Raw genomic sequence first — 19,884 nt, forward strand, 5'->3', positions numbered from 1 at the left:
GAAATTAAGAACACATTAAAAGGACTAACCAGCAGAGTAGAGTAAGCTGAAGACTGGATCAGTTAATTAGAAAACAGGGTAGAAAAAAATCAACCAATCAGAAAACCAAAAGGAGAAAGAATTTAAAAAACAAGAAGACAGCTTAAGAGAACTGTGGGACAACTGGGAACATAATTATATTCGTATCATAGGAGTCTCCGAAGAGAAAGTAAATGGGCAAGGGTTAGAGAATATATTTGAAGAAATAGTGATAGACTTTCCTAACTTGGTGAAGGAAGAATGCATTCAAGTTCAAGAAGCACAGAGAGCCCCAAGTAAGAAGAACCCAAACAGGCCCACACTAAAACACATAGTAATTAAAATGCCAAAAATGAAAAACAAAGAGAGGATCCTAAAGGCAGCAAGAGATAAGCAACAGGTTACCTACAAAGGAAACCCCATAAGACTCTCAGCTGACTTCTCAACAGAAACACTACAGGCCAGATGGGAGTGGCATGAAATAATCAAGGATCTGAATCCAAGACTACTCTATCCAGCAAGGCTATCATTCAAAATAGAAGGTCAAATAAAGAGCTTTCCAGACAAAAACAGGCTAAGGGAATATATTAACACAAACCAGCACTGCAAGATATGCTAAAAGGACTGCTGTAATTAGTAGAAGAAATAGAAAGAAAAATAGAACCACACTAAACAAAAATGGCAATAAATAAGTACATATCAATTGTTGCCTTAAATGTGAATGGTTTCAATGCTCTAATAAAAAGACACAGAGTAGCTGACTGGATAAGAAAGCATGACTCACATAGATGTTATTTACAAGAGACCTACCTCACAACAAAAGCCTCACATAGGTTGAAAGTGAAGGGATGGAAAAAAATCTTTCAAGCAAACAGAAAGGGAAAAAAAAGCTGGGGTAGGAATACTCATATCTAATAAAATAGATTTCAAAATGAAGGCCATAACTAGAGACAAAGAAGGCCACTACATAATATTGAAAGGATCTATCCAACAGGAAGATATAACCTTGGTAAACATATAAGCACCCAATATAGGAGCACCAACATATATTAAAAAACTTTTGGAGGACTTCAAAAGAGAAATCAACAGCAATACAATCATAGTAGGGCACTTGAATACCCCACTGACATTACTGGATAGATCTTCTAGACAAAAAAATTAACAAGGAAACATGAACTCTAAATGAAGTGCTAGATCAAATGAATTTAATAGATATCTACAGAGAATTACACCCCAAAACTGCAGAATTCACATTCTTCTCAAGTGCACATGGGACATTCTCAAAGACAGACCACATGTTAGGGCCCAAACTAAGTCTCTACAAGTTCAAGAAGATTGAAATCATATCAAGCATCTTCTCAGATCCCAATGGCATGCACCCAGAAATCAATTGCAACAAGAACATGCAAAGACATTTGAAAACATGGAGGCTAGTAGCATGTTATTGAACAATGAATGGGTTACTATGGAGATCAGGGAAGAAATTAAAAACTTCCTGGAAACCAATGAAAATGAACACACAACAACACAAAATTTGCAGTGAAAGCAGTTCTGACAGGCCTACCTCAAGAAGCAAGAAAAATTTCTAATAGATTATCTAACCTCACAACTTAAAGAACTAAAAAGCAAACAAGAAAACCCCAGAGCAAGTAGAAGGAAGAAAATGGTAAAGATCAGAGCAGAAATAAATGACATGGAGACCAAAAACACAATTCAAAGAATCAATGAAACAAAGAGCTGGTTCTTTGAAAAGAGAAACAAGATTGATAGACCCTTAGGTAGACTCACCAAGAAACAAAGAGAGAGAACCCAAATACACAAAATCAGAAATGAAAGAGGAGAAATAATAACTGACACTACAGAAATACAAAGGACAAATATTAACAAACATTATGAACAATTATATGGCAACAAGTTCGACAATCTAAGCGAAATGGACAAATTTCTAGAAACACATAGTCTCCCAAAACTGGACCAGGAAGAGATACAAAGCTTGAACAGACCAATAACAACAAAAGAAATTGAGGATGTAATCAAGACTCTCCCAGCAAACAAAAGCCCAGGCCCGGATGGCTTCATGGGGGAATTTTACCGAACATTCAAAGAAGGCTTGATACCTATTCTCCTCAAACTATTTTTAAAAATTTAAGAAGAATGAAGACTTCCAAACTCGTTTTATGAGGCCAGCATAATTCTAATTCCAAAACCAGAAAAAGACACTACAAAGAAAGAAAACTACAGACCAATATCCCTGGTGAACATAGATGCCAAAATCCTGAACAAAATACTAGCAAATCGAATCCAGCAATACATCAGAAAAATTATTCACCATGAGCAAGTGGGATTCATCTCAGGGATGCAAGGCTGGTACAATATTTGCAAATCAATAAATGTGATACACCACATAAACAAAATGAAAGATAAAAATCATATGATCATATCAATAGACGCTGAAAAAGCCTTCGACAAAATCCAGCATCCATTTCTGATAAAAACTCTCAGCAATCTGGGAATAGAGGAATCATATCTCGACATAATAAAAGCCATATATGAAAGACCTACAGCCAACATCATATTCAACGGGCAAAAATTAAAAGCATTTTTCTTCAGAACAGGAACAAAACAAGGATGCCCACTTTCACCACTCTTATTTAACATAGTACTGGAAGTCTTAGCTACAGCAATCAGACATGAAGTAAAAATAAAAGGGATCCAAGTTGGAAAGGAAGAATTGAAACTGTCTTTATTCGCAGATGACGTGATACTATACGTAGAAAACTCCAAAGACTCCATCAGAAATTTACTAGACTTAATAAGTGAATTTGGCAAAGTAGAAGGATACAAAATTAACATCAAGAAATTGACAGCATTCTTATACAACAATGACGAACTCACAGAAAGAGAAACTAAGAAAATAATCTCATTTAGCATTGTGGCAAAAAAATTAAGATACCTAGGAATAAACTTAACCAAAGAAATAAAGGACCTATTTGCAGAAAACTACAGGTCATTGAAAAAAGAAATAGAGGAAGATATTAAAAAGTGGAAGCACATACCTTGTTCATGGATTGGAAGAATTACCATCATTTAAATACCCAAAGCAATCTATAGATTCAATGCAATGCCCATGAAAATACCAATGGCATACTTCTCAGAACTAGAACAAATACTTCAAAAGTTCATATGGAACCAAAAAAGACCTCGAATAGCCACAGAAATCTTGAAAAAGAACAAAGTTGGAGGGATCACATTACCAGATTTCAGGTTATACTACAAAGCCACTATAATCAAAACAGCCTGGTACTGGCATAAGAACAGGCATATAGACCAGTGGAACAGAACAGAGAACCCAGAAATAGACCCAAGGCAATATACTCAATTAATATTTGACAAAGGTGGCAAGAGCATACAGTGGAGTAAAGACAGCCTCTTTAATAAATGGTGTTGGGAAAATTGGACAGTTGCATGCAAAAAACATGAAACTAGACCATCAACTTACACCATACACAAGAATAAACTCAAAATGAACAAAAGACTTAAATGTGACCTGAGAATCCATAAAAATTCTAGAAGAAAATGTAGGCAATAAAATTTCTGACATCATACGCAGCAGAATTTTCACTGATACATCACCTAAGGCAACCGAAACAAAGGAGAAAATGAACACATGAGACTACATCAAACTCCAAAGCTTCTGCACAGCAAAAGATACAATCATCAAAATGGAAAGGCAACCCACTCTATGGGAGAGCATAATTGCTAATGACATATCAGATAAGGGGTTAATTTCCAATATATAGAGAGTGCTCATACAACTCAACAAAAGGAAGACAGAACCCAATCAAAAAATGGGCAGAGGAACTAAATAGACACCTCACCAAACAGGACATACAAATGGCTAAGAGACATATGAAGACATGCTCAACATCACTAATCATCAGAGAGATGCAAATTAAAACAATTATGAGGTACTACCTCACACCTGTCAGAATGGCCACCATCAACAAATCATCAAACAACAAATGTTGCAAGGGTGTGGAGAAAAGGGGACTCTAGTATACTGCTGGTGGGAATGCAGACTGGTGCAGCCACTATGGAAAACAATATGGTGTTACCTCCAAAAATTAAAATTGAACTGCCATTTGACCCAGTGATCCCGCTTCTAGGAATATACCCTAAGAAGCCTGAAACACCAATCAGGAAGAATATATGTACCCCCATGTTCATAGCAGCACTATTTACAATAGCTAAGATCTGGAAACAGCCCAAATGCCCATCAGTAGATGAATGGATAACAAAGCAGTGGTACATATACATAATGGAGTACTATGCAGCTGTAAGAAAGAAAGATCTCTTATTCTTTGAGACGACATGGAGGGACCTGGAAAGTGTTATCCTAAGTGAAACAAGCCAAACAGAGAAAGACAAGTATCATATAATCTCACTTATTTGTGGAATATAATGAACATAATAGTCTGAGGAATGGGGTAGTCCCAGAGACATGGAAGTGGGGTGCACACTGACAATTCCCAGAACAGGGTGGTGGGGGAGAGATAAACCACAGAACTTATATACATGTATGCATGAACAATGGACATGGACAACAAAGCTGGGGACAGGGTGGGGGCGTGGGGGGAACCAGTGGGGGGAAAAGGAGAAACATCTGTAACAAAAATTAATTAATTGAAAAAAAAGGAAAAGGAATAATCCTTAAAAAAAAAAAAAAAAAAAGTTGAAAAGGAGAAAATGTTCATTTTACGAGACCAGCATTACCCTCATTCTGAAACCAGACATTACAAAAAAGAAAATTAGAGGCAATATCCCTGATGAAATATGCAAATAACTTCAACAAAATATCAGCAAACTGAATTCGTCAATACATTAAAAACATCAAGTGGGATTTATTTCTGGAATGCAAAGTTGGTAAATATTCACAAATCAATTAATGTGACCCACCAAATAAATAAAATAAAGAATAAAAATCTTATGATCATAGCCCAGCCAGTGTTGCTCAGTGGTTGAGCATCAACCCCCGCACCAAGAGGTTGTTGGTTTGATTCCCAGTCAGGGCACATGCCCAGGTTGTGGGTCATACCCTCAGTGGGGAATATGCAGTAGGTGGCCAATTAATGTTCTTTCTCATCAATGTTTCTATCTCCCTCTCCTCTCTCTTCCTCCTTCTCTAAATTCAATAAAAAAATTTTTTTTTAATCTTATGATCATATCAATAGATGCAGACAAAGCTTTTGACAAATCTGATATCCATTTATGCTAAAAACTCAGCAAAGTGCAAGTAGAAGTTACATAACTCAACATAATAGAAACCATATATGACAAACCTACAGCTAACATCATACTCACTGGGGAAGAGCTAAAAGTGTTTTACTTAAGGGCAGGAACAAGACAAGGATGTCCACTTCTACCACTTCTATTCGACATAATATTGGAAGTGCAAGCCACATAAATCAGACAAGAAAAAGAACTAAAAGGCATCCAAATTGGAAAGGAAGAAGTAAAACTGTCATTATTAGCAGATGACATAATACTATATAGAGAGAACCCTAAAGATTGCAGCAAAAAACTATTAGAGCCTGGCCAGACTGGCTTAGTTGGTTGAGAGTCATCCTGTGCATAGAAAAGTTGACAATTTGATGCCTGGTCAGGGTACATACCCAGGTTTTGGGTTTAATCCCTGGTTAGGAGACATGCTGAGGTAGCTGATTAATGTTTCTCTCTCACATTGATGTTCCTCTCTCTCTAAGCATGTCCTCAGGTGAGGATTAAAAACAAGAGAAAACTATTAGAACTGATAACTAAATTCAGTAAAGTAGCAGGATACAACATTAATATTCAGAAATCAGTTGCATTTTTATAAACCAATAACAAACTACCAGAAAAAGAAAGTAAGAAAACAATACAATTTGCTCTTGCATAAAAAGAAAAACTAGGAATAAACTTAACCAAGGAGTAAAAGACCTATACTCAATAAATTATAAGACATTGAAGAAAGAAATTGAAGAAGATATAAATAAATGAAAGCATATACTGTGTTCATGGATAGAAAGAATTAACATCATTAAAATGTTCATACTACCCAAAGCAATCTATAGATTCAATGCAATCCCTATCAAAACACCAATAGCATTTTTCACAGAACTAGAACAAATAATCATAAAATTTATATGGAACCACAAAATACCTTTTATAGTCAAAAGAATCTTGGTTGAGCATCATCCCACGCACTGAAGTGTTGCTAGGTCAGGGCTAGTGCCTGGGTTGGGGGCTCAATCCCCAGTTGGGGTGTGTGCAAAAGGTGGCAGATCAATGTTTTCCTCTCACATTGATGTTTCTCCCTCTCTCTCCCCCTCTCCCTTCCTCTCTTGTTCTAAAAAAGAAAAAAAAGCTAAAGGTATCACACCACCTGATATCAAACTATACTACAAGGCTGTAGTAATCAAAACAGCATGATACTAGCATAAAAACAGACACATAGATCAATGGAACAGAATAGAGTCCATAAATAAACCTACTCTTATATGGTCAATTAAAATAAGACAAAGGAGGGCAGAATGTGCAATATTGTAAAGAGAGTCTCTTCAATAAATGGTGTTGGGAAATCTGGACAGATACATGCAAAAAAATGAAACTAGACCACCTTCTTAGACCATCTACAAGAATAAACTCAAAATGGATTAAAGACTTAAATGTAAGACTTGAAACCATAAAACACCAAGAAGACATATATGTAGTAAAATCTCTGACATCACTCTTAGTAATATGTTTTTGGATATGTTTCCTCAGGTAAGGGAAACAAAAGAATAAATAAATGGGATTACATCAAACTAAAAAGTTTTTGCACAGCAAAAGAAGCCATCAATAAAACTAAAAGGCAACTTTCTGAATAGGAGAAGATGTTCACCAATGATATATCTGACAAGGGGTTAATATACAAAATGGATAAGTAACTCGTACAATTTACCAATTCAATTAAAAAATGGGCAGAAGAACTTAATAGACATTTTTTCAAAGAGAACATACAGATGGCCAATAGACATATGAAAAAATGCTCAATGTGACCAATCATCAGAGAAATGCAAATTAAAACCACAATGAGACATCACCTCACACCTGTCAGAATGACTATCATCAAGAAATCAACAAATGTTGGTGAAGATGTGGAGAAAAGGGAACCCTTGTGCCCTGTTGGTGAGATTGCAAATTGGTGTGGGTGCTATGGAAAACAGTATAGAGATTCTTCAAAAAATAAAAATAGCCCTGGCTGGGCAGTTAGAGCGTCGGTCTGCGGTCCAGAGAGACCCGGGTTCAGTTCCCGCTAAGGGCACATACCTCGGTTGCAGTTTGTCCCCAGCCCTGGTTGGTCGGACGAGTGGCAGCCACTCGATGTGTCCCTTTCACATCGATGTTCCTCTCTCTCTCTCTCTTCCTCTCTCTCCCTCCCACTCTGTCTGAATAAAAAATGGAAAAATGTCCTCGGGTGAGGATAAAAATAAATTAATTAAAATAAAAATAGAACTACCATATGACTCAGCAATCTCATTTCTGGGTATTAATTCAAAGAAATCCAAAACACTGATTCAAAAGATATATGCATCCCTATATCCATTACACTAGTATTTACAATAGCCAAGAAACAGAGGCAACATAAGTGTCCATCAACAGACTATTGGATAAAGAAGTGACACATATATACTCAGCCATAACAAAAGAATGAAATCTTACCATTTCTACAACATGAATGGACCTAGAGGGTATTAGGCTAAGTGAAAGAAGTCAGGCAGAGAAAGACAAATACCATAAGATTTTATTTATATGTGGAATCTGAAAACTAAAATAAACAAAAAACAAAAACAAAACAGAAAAAAAACTCAGATACAGAGAACAAACTGATGATTGACAAATGAGATGGGGTTTGGGGGGCTGGGTGAAAAAGGGGAAGGATTAAGAAGTACAAATTGGCAGTAACAAAATAGTCATAGGATGTAAATTACAGCGTGGGGAGAGGGAGACACTGTAGATGGATCTGTGGCTATCAAGACTGCCCGGCCGGGAACCTGAGCTGAACAGTCATCTTCAGAACGTCGGGCAAAGATGGAACAGAAATCTTTCCCTTGTGAATGCCACAGACCATCATGAAACCTTGATTAAAAGGAGCACAGACAGGTCGAAACCTCCTGAAGAAAAAAAGCGGATGCCTTAATGCTTCAATTTTGACAGATTCTAAAGCAGATCATAGAGACCAAAATGTTCATGGGTGAAGTGATGAGAGAAGCTGCCTTTTCACTTGCTGAGACCATGTTCACAGCAGGGGACTTCAGCACCACAGTTATCCAAAATCTAAATAAAGCCCAAGTGAAGATTCAAGCAAAGAAAGATAATGTAGCAGGTGTTACTTTGCTGGTGTTTGAACATTACCATGAAGGAACTGGCAGTTATGAACGGACTGGTTTAGCCAGAGGTGGGGAGCAGTCGGCTAAATTAAAGAGGAATTATGCCAAAGCAGTGGAACTACTGTGGAACTCGCCTCGCTACAGTCTTCCTTTGTTACTTTGGATGAAGATATTAAGATAACCAACAGGCGTGTAAATGCCATTGGACAGGTCATCATCCCCCGGAATGAACGTACACTTGTTTATATCATCACAGAGCTGGATGACTGAGAGCGAGAAGAGGTTAAACAAAATACAGGAGAAGAGAAAGATTCTCAAGGGAAAAATTGAGAAGGACTTGGAGAAACGGGGGCAGCTGGAGAGGTGGTGGAGCCTGCCAGTGTTCTGGCTGAAGAGAAGGATGAGGATCTTCTGCACGAACGACCCTCCTGCTCTGGGTCTTTCAGAAGAGCTAACACGGCACCATTTTCGTTCAGTGTATACATTTGGTTCATGCGGCTGCTTATTTTTTGGCCTAAGAGGTTCACTGGTTATAAAATTTCCCCAATGTCCATTTATCACAGACAAGGTTTAGAGAACCTGCCTAGGAACTTGTAGAATGTATTCTGCAGAAGCGTCATCCTACTCAATGTATATCTATCTGGTCACCGGTGATCAGCTTACCACGCATGTTAGAAATTTCCCCTTGGGAACCAGCAGTGGTCTCAGGCCAACACAATGAGCCACCTCCTGTAGGCGCCCCGGTCACGCCTGCCCACTCCCACACCTGCCCTGCTGCCTGCAGCCTCCTGTGTCCCGCGGTACTTCTCCCTCAGGCTTGAGGAGAGCCTTCACTCGTTCTACTTTACATGACAGGTCTCTGCTCTGTCTGTCATGGAGCAGTTCTGCCAATTTGAATGTGATCATGGTATAAACAGTAAAATGATTAAAATTAAAATAAATAAGGAACAGAATGGGGAATATAGTCAGCAATAGTGTGATAACTGTGCATGGTGCCAGGAAGGTACTAGAGTTATTGTGAAGGTCACTTTGAAAGTTATAGAAATATCTAACCACTATTCTGTACACCTGGAACTAATATAACAATGAATGTCAACTGTAATTGAAATTTTAAAAAATGTATAAAAGAAAGAGTCTGACATCTTCTGTGGTCCCACTCAGAGAGGACATGTCCACATGCTCGGGCCCCTGCCCAGCTCTCCCGCAGGCTTCTTTGTCCACATCTGGCGGTAGCTCTGTGACGTGAGGACAACAGAGAGCAAACTGGACTTTGCCCCAGATGTTGGAGCCAGGCAGCAGGCCTGCCAGCACGGATCTGTGCGCAGACAGGTTGACGTGGGCTGTCAGGGTGAGGTCCCTGCGAGTATGGAGGTTCGGGGCTCTCCATGGCCTCATGGCACTCGCCCCGGTCCCGCAGCGCCAGCCCAGCTCCACCAGGGCGGGAGCAGTCTCTCCCGGTGTGCTTTTCTGAGAACAACCCCTTTGCACTTACAAGAGACTGCAGAACATGCCAAGGTCTCCAGGGACACTACAGAGCACACACACATGTGCCTATTTCTGTGGGGTGTGGGTGCAGCAAAAATGACGTCATAAGACGGGTACTATTTTGGACCCTGGTATCTTCATTTGATGACGTAGCGCAGACAACTTCCTTCCCCACAGACATGTACAGACAGCAGTTCTCGGGTTTGAACAGCTTTCTTATGTAGATGTTCCATAACTTATTGACTTGTCTCCTATCACTAATGCTACTATGAGCAAGTTTGTTTTCCAAATCTGTTATTATTTCTTAGCATAAATTCCCAGGATAAATGTACAAATGTTAAGGCTTCTAGGAACCTGACTTTCGGAAAGGCGACAGCAGTGTATGACAGAGCCTGCCTCCCTCAACACTGTGGCCAGGCCCAGCTGGGATGGCCTCTCCTCTGTGCCTCAGTTTCCCTCTGTAAATGGGTGTGATAGTCATGCCCACCTCAGAGGGACTGTGAGGACACACGTGTTAGCATCCAGACCATGCGGGGGGTAGCCTTGGGTGCCTCCGTGTCCTGTGGGGCATTTGCTGTGTCTGCTGCTATTTGGTTCCCTTGCCTGGTGGGGGGAAAGAGCTGCAGGAGAGAGGGGGCGGGGAGGGGCAGATGGGAGAGAGCTCCACTCCCAGATGGTTCTCCTCTGGTTAGCAAGTGCCTCTGTGCACCATGACTTCCAGAGACCTGGGCAGTGCAGAGGTGGGCTGTCCCCAGGTCCCCGTGGCCTCCTGTTGATTCCCCTGGGCTCCAGCCCATCCCTGTGACTTGGGAATGCCAGTGGGCGGTAGCTGCCCTGCCACCAGGCCACCGCAGTCAGAGGGCACACAGCCTCGCCCCACCCCAGGCTGTGCACAGGGCAAACTGGAATCAAAAGCTCCTCTGAGGACCCGGCCTCTCCCTTTCTGTCCCAACGTGCCCCGTCCAGTGAAAATGAAGCAACACCTTGCTCCTCAGGACATGGGTTTTGGGTCATTCTTGAGGAGAATCATCCCTGTGGCTACTTGGATATTTTTAGATGAAACATAAGCGACATCGAAATTAAAGGCTACAGCCTCCCTGGGGTGTCGACCTCGCCAGGATGCACTAACAAGAAATGGATGCTTAGTGCTCTTGGGTCCGCTGGGGCAGGACCGCTGGCTGCCTCTGGACAGGGTGAAGGATGAACAAACTGAGGAGAAGGCGCCACTCAGCATGAGGCCAGAGACTGGCTGGCTGCCGACAGGGGACCAGCCCTGCCCGCCTGTCCCGGACCCCACAGGGCGCACAGATTTTGCTCTTGGTTTCACTTCCTCCCAAATTGGGTCTTTACCAAGAAGGTCACACTCAAACCCAGTGCGGTGGCCAGGCCCCCTCCAGAGGTGGCCCTGAGCACGAGAACAAAGGCACAGCAGAGGGACACTCCTGGACGTCCCTAGCCCTCCCTTCGTGGCAGTAAAGCCCTCGGCGCCCAGAGCTGCCCGGGGAAGCAGCTGGTGCGGCCTGTTCCCCGCGCCACCGAGGCACCTTGGGCCCTGCCTGAGAGGTGTCCGCTCAGATGTGAACCAACTCCTGCTTTGAGTGTAGGAAACACACTGACGTTGCATAAAGTACATATCAGTTGCAAATTTTCTCAGGGCAGTTTGACAGGCTCTGCAAAGAGCTCCAACTGGGCCGGCTCTGCTGAGCCTGGGCTTTGTCCCCGCGCCCCAGGGGAGCTGTGCGGAACGCTGGCCCTTTCGAACACTGGGCTCTGAGTCCCGAGAAGTAATCCCCCAGGATTTGGTCTGGAGGATCAGTGAGTAAAAGTGGGGTGTACCCAGGGTGCACAGGGGCAGAGGCAGAGGTGGGGAGGGTGCCCGCACAGCGCTTCCTCCAGAGGCGACAGCAGCAGCAAGAGGGGCGCTCCTGGGGCCTCACGAGCGAGCCCACCGGGCAACAGCAGGCAGAACTGCACAGCTGGGAGTTTCTTTTGTTAAATCCTCACCGGAGGATATTTTTCTATCTATCTATGGATAGAGTGGGAGGGAGGGAGAGAAACATCCACATGAGAGAGACCCACCGACAGGTTTCCTCCCTCAGGACCCCACCAGGGCCAGGACACACCTCAACTCATTGGTCCGAGGGCCGGCGCTCTAACCGCGGAGCGGCCCGGCCAGGGCGGAGTTACATACTTTTAAAAACAGCGCCAATACGCTGAGATGTGGGTTAGCAGCACACTGTCTGTTAAGAACAGGCCCTTTGGCTTCTTCAGAATTGAATGTGCACGCCCTTCAGATTAGCCCGGGAACTGAGTTGTTCCTGTGGCAGCTGCCTGGCCAGCCGGGTGCTGTCAGAGGAGAGAGGGTCACTTCTCACGTCCTGATTCAGCCAAGCTGTGCAGGGCAAGGATACCTCTGCCAGGCTTCTATTTGGTGGTCACCAGCTCTCACCATTTTCTTTGTGGGTCTGAGAAACGCCAAGAAGAGAGGTGGCAGCTTGGGGGCTTCCCCAGGAGCATGCTGATGGCCCACCGTGGTCTGGGCAGAGCGGGGTCCGCTGCTGATGGAGATTTCTCTGCTAGCCTGGTGCACTTGCAGTGGCCGCTGTAAATTCCCAAAGTCCAAATTAATGCATATCCCAGAATAAGCCTTCTTGGTAAAGAGCCCATGACACATTAATGAAATGCAGTCCAGACAAAAACACCATACTTTGTTTTGTGCATTGCCTATTGTCTCACTGAAGGTGGTCCTTTCTGATTGTGGATCACTGGTGTTTAACTTCGGAACCAGCACTCCTCCTGAGGAGACTGATCTGCAATAAACACAATGGAAATGTATAAACCAAAGTTTGTAATACCCTCTCATGCCTTTTCTCTGTCAAGCAGTGTATTCGTTTTCCTGTTGCTATTGCAACAAATTACATACTTAGTAACTAGAAACAACACAGACACATTTTCTGACTGTTCTGGAAGTCGGAGGTCTGGAATGGGTCTTACAAAATCAAGATGTTAGTGGAACTGTGCTCCTCACCTGTTCCAGCTTCTAGAGCCCGCTTGCATTCCTTGGTTTGTGTCTGCGCCACCCCCAACGACCACTGCGTCCATCATCATGTCACCTCTGACTCTGGCCCATCAGCTCCCTGTTATGACGGTGTCACCTTGGAATCTATTGGGTCTACCGGATAACCCAGGCTACTGTCCCCATCTCAGTACCCTTACCTTAACCACTTCTGCAGAGTCCCTTTTGTGTGTGAGGGTGACATATTCTCAGGTTCCAGGAATTGGGACATGGACATTGATGCAGGCGCAGTTCTGCCCACCGCAGTGGAGAAGACAGCTTGCAGAATTGTCTTCTTCCTGATTTCTTTGATTCGTATTATTTCTTAAACATTTTTAAAATTTATTGATTTATTTTAGAGAGAGAGGGAGAAAGAAAGAGAGAGAAACATCTATTTGTTATTCCACTTATTGGTTGATTCTTTTTTTATTATTGCTTAAAAAAATTTTTTTAGAGAGAGAGAGGAAGGGAGAGAAAGAGAGAAACATCTATGTCAGAGAGGAACATCAATTGGTTGCCTCCCATACATGCCCCGACTGGGGATCAAACTCTCAACCTGAATATGTGCCCTGACCGGGAATTGAACCCTCAACCCTTCACTCCAACCAACTGAACCACACCGGCCAGAGCCATTGGTTGATTCTTGCATATGCCCTTACCGGGGATCAAACCACAACCATGGTGTACCAGGATGACACTCTAAGTAACTGACCTACTGGGCCAGGGCCTTATTTACATCATTTCAACCCATCAGGAGAGAACAGGCTCCATTAGCTTCCCATTTAGCATCATGTTCTCTTGGAAATGCACCCACCACCCTGGCGCGAATGCCCCCACAGCAGCCCCTGCTCTGCAGAACCCTCCCTCTGCTATGTTTTGCCAGCTCTTAGATGGCACAGCTCTCGGGGAAGAAAGAGCCAGCAGTGGTGGCTGGGTCTTTAATACGGCTCTCTGCACAGTTCTGCCTTCCTTTTCACAGGGAATGTCCGAGCCACGTGTGGGCAATAGCCACCCAGCCTTGATAACAGGCTAGAAGAGGAGGGGTGGAGGTGCCCCTGAGGGCAGAGGGGCAGGATTTGGAGTGGCTTCCAAGAACTCTGGACTGTCAGAGAGAGCATTCGCCTCCCAGTCCATGCACTGCACAGAGCACACGTCCTCAGGAGCATGTGTCCCGGGGAAGAAGTGCCAGGCTTCCTCAGCTGCTCCTAGACCTGCCTGGACTCTGCCCCGGCTGGGACCCACTGCTCAATTTCAGGTTATTAAACAGAAGGCCCGTGGGCCGTGGGCCCGACTTTGTTTTTTCCTGTGAATGTGGACAGAATGGCCTCCTCAGGACAGCTTGGGCAGCACTGTGGGACCACTAACTTCCCACCAGGAGCAAAGTCATCTACTTACAACACAGCCCAAAAGTCAACTTGCCATGCTAGGATCATGTTCTTTTTCCAACACAGGGCTCAGGCCGGTCATGAGAATATATGTATCTGGAGAGGCACAGAGCAGTCCATGAGGTGGAGCTATCTGGTGCCATGGACCCTCCTCTAGGTGGCCCTGGGGGCAGCGGGGTGGCCTGTTTACCTGCACCCTTGGATGAGTGGCAAGTAGCTTCCTGAGCAGCAGCCTCCTCCCTGTTGGAGGATTTTCCCATCCACATGCTGCAACTAGCCCTGGGTTGCTATTGCTTACTATTGTTTCCTTCTCCGGCCTTCTGAGGTTTTCCCTTCCCCAGGATTGGAACAAAGATGCCTTCGATTCTAAGGCTTAGAACTTCATGTACTGAGAGGAAAAGATGACCACACCCCTGGGAGGGGCAGCGAACGGCAGACGGTCTGTGAGCCCACTTTGCAGGGGGAAACGTACACACACACGTGTTTGTTATATCTCCTCTGTGATGTGAATAGGAAATAGAAAAGCTAGCAACATTGCTTAGGTCCCAACGGCAGTATTCAGTAAAGTATTTGCTGTACATTTTGAATTTGAATATTTTTACAATGAGCATATATATAATTTTATGATTTTCCTGCAATCATAAAACATATTACATTTTTAGTGAAATGAGAAAAACACCGTTGAAGCGTATTTGACATGGAAAGACAGTCACATATATTGAATGAGAGGTTACGAAATGGCAGGAGCAACAGATTCCATTTTCTGAGGGAAAATGTGCCAAAACAGAGAGAAAATATCTACAAGGATGATGTTTTGGTGCACTAAAATGTTAACAATACTTATCTGAGCGGTACAATTCTTATTTCTATGTTTTGGGCCTATCTGCATTTTCTAAATACATGTGGCCTTGTTTCACAGGAGGGTGAGCTAAGTGAAAGCCCCTTACTCCAGTGTGCGGTGGAAACAGTGAGGCCAAGTGACGGCCTGGCTGTTCCCTGGGCCACTGGGAGCCTCTGTTTGACCAACTCTGCCCAGCGCTTTGCTCCCTGCCCTTGCGGTGGCCCTGCCCGTGCTGTGTGGTGGCCCTGTCCGTGCCATGGTCCTGCTGTGCCGTGTGGTGGCCCTGTCCGTGCCGTGTGGTAGCCCTGTCCGTGCCGCAGCCCTGCCCGTCGTGTGGTGGCCCTGTCCGTGCCGTGTGGTGGCCCTGTCCGTGCCGCAGCCCTGTCCGTGCCGTGTGGTGGCCCTGTCCGTGCCGCAGCCCTGCCCGTCGTGTGGTGGCCCTGTCCGTGCCGTGTGGTGGCCCTGTCCGTGCCGCAGCCCTGTCCGTGCCGTGTGGTGGCCCTGTCCGTGCCGCAGCCCTGCCCGTCATGTGGTGGCCCTGTCCGTGCTGTGTGGTGGCCCTGTCCGTGCCGCAGCCCTGTTCGTGCTGGGTGGTGGCCCTGTCCGTGCCGGATGGTGGCCCTGTAAACAAGCTCGAAAGAGCCACCTGGCAACATGGAAAGGGCACTGGGGAGCCAGGAGCCACAGTTGGAGCCCTGACTCTGGATCTACCAGTAATGTGATCTCGGGCATGTGGACATAGCGTTTTTGGCCTTGATTTCTTTACTTGCGAAAGGGAGATAACAACTGGCTGGCCATCCACCCCCCCCCCCCCCGCCCCCAGGCAGCAGAAGGTTTGTGTGGTGAAATAAAACTGTGTGTGGACTGGAAAGCCACCCCCCCCCCCCCCCGCCCCCAGGCAGCAGAAGGTTTGTGTGGTGAAATAAAACTGTGTGTGGACTGGAAAGCCACCCCCCCCCCCCCCGCCCCCGGGCAGCCGAAGGTTTGTGTGGTGAAATAAAACTGTGTGTGGACTGGAAAGCCACCCCCCCCCCACCCCCAGGCAGCAGAAGGTTTGTGTGGTGAAATAAAACTGTGTGTGGACTGGAAAGCTCTGGGCACATTGGTAGTTGTCACTGTGTTCTGTATGAGTATTAACTGTAACTGCAAGTGACTCTCATCCCAGGCAGTTGTCCACTTAATTTCTGACCTGCCTTGTTAGTATTTGTGGATTTTTAAACTCTTGTGAACACTTGGTCTGTAACAGCTGTTTGCCTCTGTCCAGTGGCCTTGAAACCCCCTCGGAGTCACTGTGCTGGTTTCTCTGTGGAAAGTAGGAAGGACTTCTGCCTAAAGCCACCCGCCGCTCGGCCTGCCGACGGATGGTCCTGACTCCTCTGAGGCCATGGACGCTGGGAGCAGGTCCCTCAGCAGGCCCGCAGCCCCTCCTCCGAGAGGCCCGAGAGGCCTCGCTGCCCTGCCCGGCCCCAGGCCGCCAGCGGGCGGGCGAGGCTGAGGGCTGGGCTTGCTCACCGCCTGCCTGCCCCTCCGCACCTCGGCTCCCTGCTTTCAGCCTCTTCCAGAGGGTGCCCCTGGCCCCCTCAGCGGTGTGACCGCAGGAGTCCCACTGAACACCCTCCTCCAGGGCACAGCCGGCTGGCGGGCGCTCTCTGAACAGGCAGCTGCGCCGTCTTTAGCAACAGGCCTTCCAGGGGCTTTTCTACCTTTTAAAAATCTCCCTGGTCTCAAGTCCACAAAAAGGGTCCTGCCCCACCCTTCTCCCTGTGCCCACCCACCTCCCAAAGGCGCGGAGCTGGGGCCCCACCGTTTCTTTACACTCTTGTGCCTCCTAAGCCATCAGCATTCTCGTCCTGAAGGAAGGGCGGAGGGGACCCACGCTGCACACGGAGAGCGTGCGCCTCTCCGCCGCCCGGGAGCGGAAGCATCCCTTCCTGGCTGAAGGAATTTGTAAGCCTCCAACCGCGCAGCCACTTTCCGAAGGCTGCTGTGCACCCCAGAGTCTTTCCAGGCCAGCAAAGAGAAACACAGTAATACTCTCTAAAGTAATAACATACAAATATATAAGTTATATGCATGTGTGTATATAAAATTTTTATTAAGAGAATTGGAGTTAAAAGAATACCAAAGAGGTTCAGTCACTTATCCAAGTTCCCAGCAAGTCCATGCAAAGTAGAAAACTGATGGCAGAGCTCACTTTTCCTGGGTCACTGAACCGCACCGAGGCCCAGCCGACACCAGTGCCAAGGGAGTCTGGATGCAGCCTCCTGTCAGCAAGTCACGGTGCCCTTAGTGACTTGTGGGGGGAGGGGCTCCTTGCCCAGCTCACGAGTGTCCCACCACGGGCCTGTGGTTAACACACGAGCCAGTGTGGTGCACCGCCAGCCCCGAAGCACCAGGTCCCCGACCACAATAAGCACAAAAATGCTGGGGCTTGGTGTAGTAGACTTCTTTTGGAGATGTGTCCCCTCCCCTCCCCTTAGAGGTGGGCCCCACATCCTCTGTATAACAAGAACACATAAGGGCCAGGCACTGTTTGTCCCTTGTGGCCTTGACCCCATGGGCAGAGTGGACTGAGCTAGGGTGACACCTGACCCAAGCTGTGCCAGTCCGAACCTTCCCCCAGGAGTGTGGAAACGGGACCCTTGAACTGAGGGCAGGTTGGCTCAGCAGCAGCATGTTTGGCCCAGGGGGTGCAGAGAGAGCCCCGTGTGCCCAGTTCCTCACAGCCCTCTGGTCCTGTCCCCAAACCTCCAGGGAGCTCTCCCACTGTGTTCTGGGAGGGCTGCCCTTGTAGCTCACCAATACATTACTTTTGTTTAGTCGTCTTGAGTGGGTTCCTATTACTTTTAATTAGACAATTTCCTAAGATACTCAGCTTATCTTAGCTAGAAAGTTCAGCAGTTCTTCGGTACTAAGCAGCTTACCATTTAAAATAAAAATATCCTGCCCTGGCCAGTTTGGCTCAGAGGTTGAGCGTCGGCCTGTGGACCAGAGAGTCCCAGGTTCAGTTCCTGTGAGGAGCATGTACCACACACACACACACAAAAAGAATATCCCTGGAAAAGTGCAGGTATTAGAAATGGCTGATGGTGTTTTCAGTCATTCACATCTTAGTGTGAACCAGTGCAGTAACTTCCTTTTCTCTGAGACTGACTAGCTAAGATCAGGGACATTTGGGGGGAATTCAGAGTTTTGATGAGGAATAAAAAGGAAAAGTCCTTTGAGAGTGTGAGCTCCTGCCGAGAGCCAGCCTGGGTCCGGGGGGCACTTCCAGTTACCAGAAAATGTGACCAAGGTTAGTCCTGTTCCCCGTAATAAGGAAAATAATTCATTATGTCTCATTAATATTTTTAATTTACATAATACCTTCCTTCCAAGGAACTCATTATGTCGATAGAAGTTCATTATGAGAAAGAGATTTGGGAGTGGAATTTATGTTGGACATAGTCTTCTAAATATGGCAACAAAGACCTTTATTACATGGATACATGACTTGAAGCAAATTTCTCTGTATAAGCTAATTAAGAAGGGATGAAAAAAGGTATCAAGCCCGGGGGATGCTGAAGGAAAGACGAGAAATACTCATAAGGTGTGTTTCCATCCAAATATTAAATTTGTGGTGTTCCCCAAATCATCCAGCATCTTGGGTGTGATATATTTTAATAGTATTAAAGTTCATTATTGTTTGATGAGAAAATATATTGCAATGTTTACATTTAGCTGAAGAAAGCCACAGTCAGCGAAGGAGTTCCTAATAAGAAACCTCCACAGCCAGCCACCGATCGTCTTCAGCTGGAGAAATGATCGTCCCTTTACCCCTGGGAAGTTTCCAGTACGGACTTTCAGGGAGCAGCTGCATGGGTACATACCATCTGGTACCTCTCCATTTGTGCAGTAACACAAACAGCCCATAGTGAGCCCAGGGGGACTCACACACTGTAACGACTTATGTAACGACCATTTCAAAGATCACATTGCCTGGGAAGCCAGCAACACGGCGTTCCAGAGGAAATGGGCGTCAGGAGGCAGCGGGGTCGTTGGCTTCTCCTGTGATGTCCTTGGTTTGGGGTCAACGCTGAGGGGAGTCCTCTCTCTCTTTGCCCCTAACCTCAGCGCATGCCCCTATCCAGTCCCATTCATTCAGCAGGTATTTATCAAGGACCAGCTAAATGTCAGACGCAGGGCTAACTACTGGGGGTCTTGTGAGCCCCCCGCCCTCAGCACTCACCAGGCATTAAGCAGGTTGTTATGTGATCAACCTACTCACAGCTTAGTGCTGTGAAAAGTGTGCACACACGGTTAGGCGCTCATGGGGGTGGGCAGGCACTATGGGCTGAAGCAGAATCAAGCAGATTTGTATTGTGAAGGACCCGTCTGTCAGCTCCACGGAAGAGCCACTGGTGGGGGGGGGGGGGACATGAGAGCCCTGTGCTACTGTACGACATCCCGGTCACTGAGGTGGCTTGGGCAGAGCGGGAGCCTGGAGGTGACGAGAAGGTGGAGGCATAGTGTGGATGCCGACTCCAGGGTGTGATGAGTGAGAGAGGAGAACTGGCAGGGTGAGCACGGGGGCGGGCGGCCACGCCATCCACTGGGTGGGGATGAAGGAAGGGCTCGGGTTTGGCCATGCTGAGTGTGAGGTATTTGAGATGTACTTGAACTCAGAAGGGAGACCTCAGCTGGATGGAGATC

General features: G+C 45.8%; 1 pseudogene; it reads left to right on the forward strand.

The window, feature by feature from the left end:
* Positions 1-8,053: 8,053 nt before the first annotated feature.
* LOC118622462 lies at positions 8,054-9,023 on the forward strand (annotated as a pseudogene).
* The last annotated feature ends 10,861 nt before the right edge of the window (positions 9,024-19,884 follow it).

The sequence above is a fragment of the Molossus molossus genome, unplaced genomic scaffold (genome assembly GCF_014108415.1).
Source record: "Molossus molossus isolate mMolMol1 unplaced genomic scaffold, mMolMol1.p scaffold_m16_p_9, whole genome shotgun sequence".
NCBI lineage: Eukaryota > Metazoa > Chordata > Mammalia > Chiroptera > Molossidae > Molossus > Molossus molossus.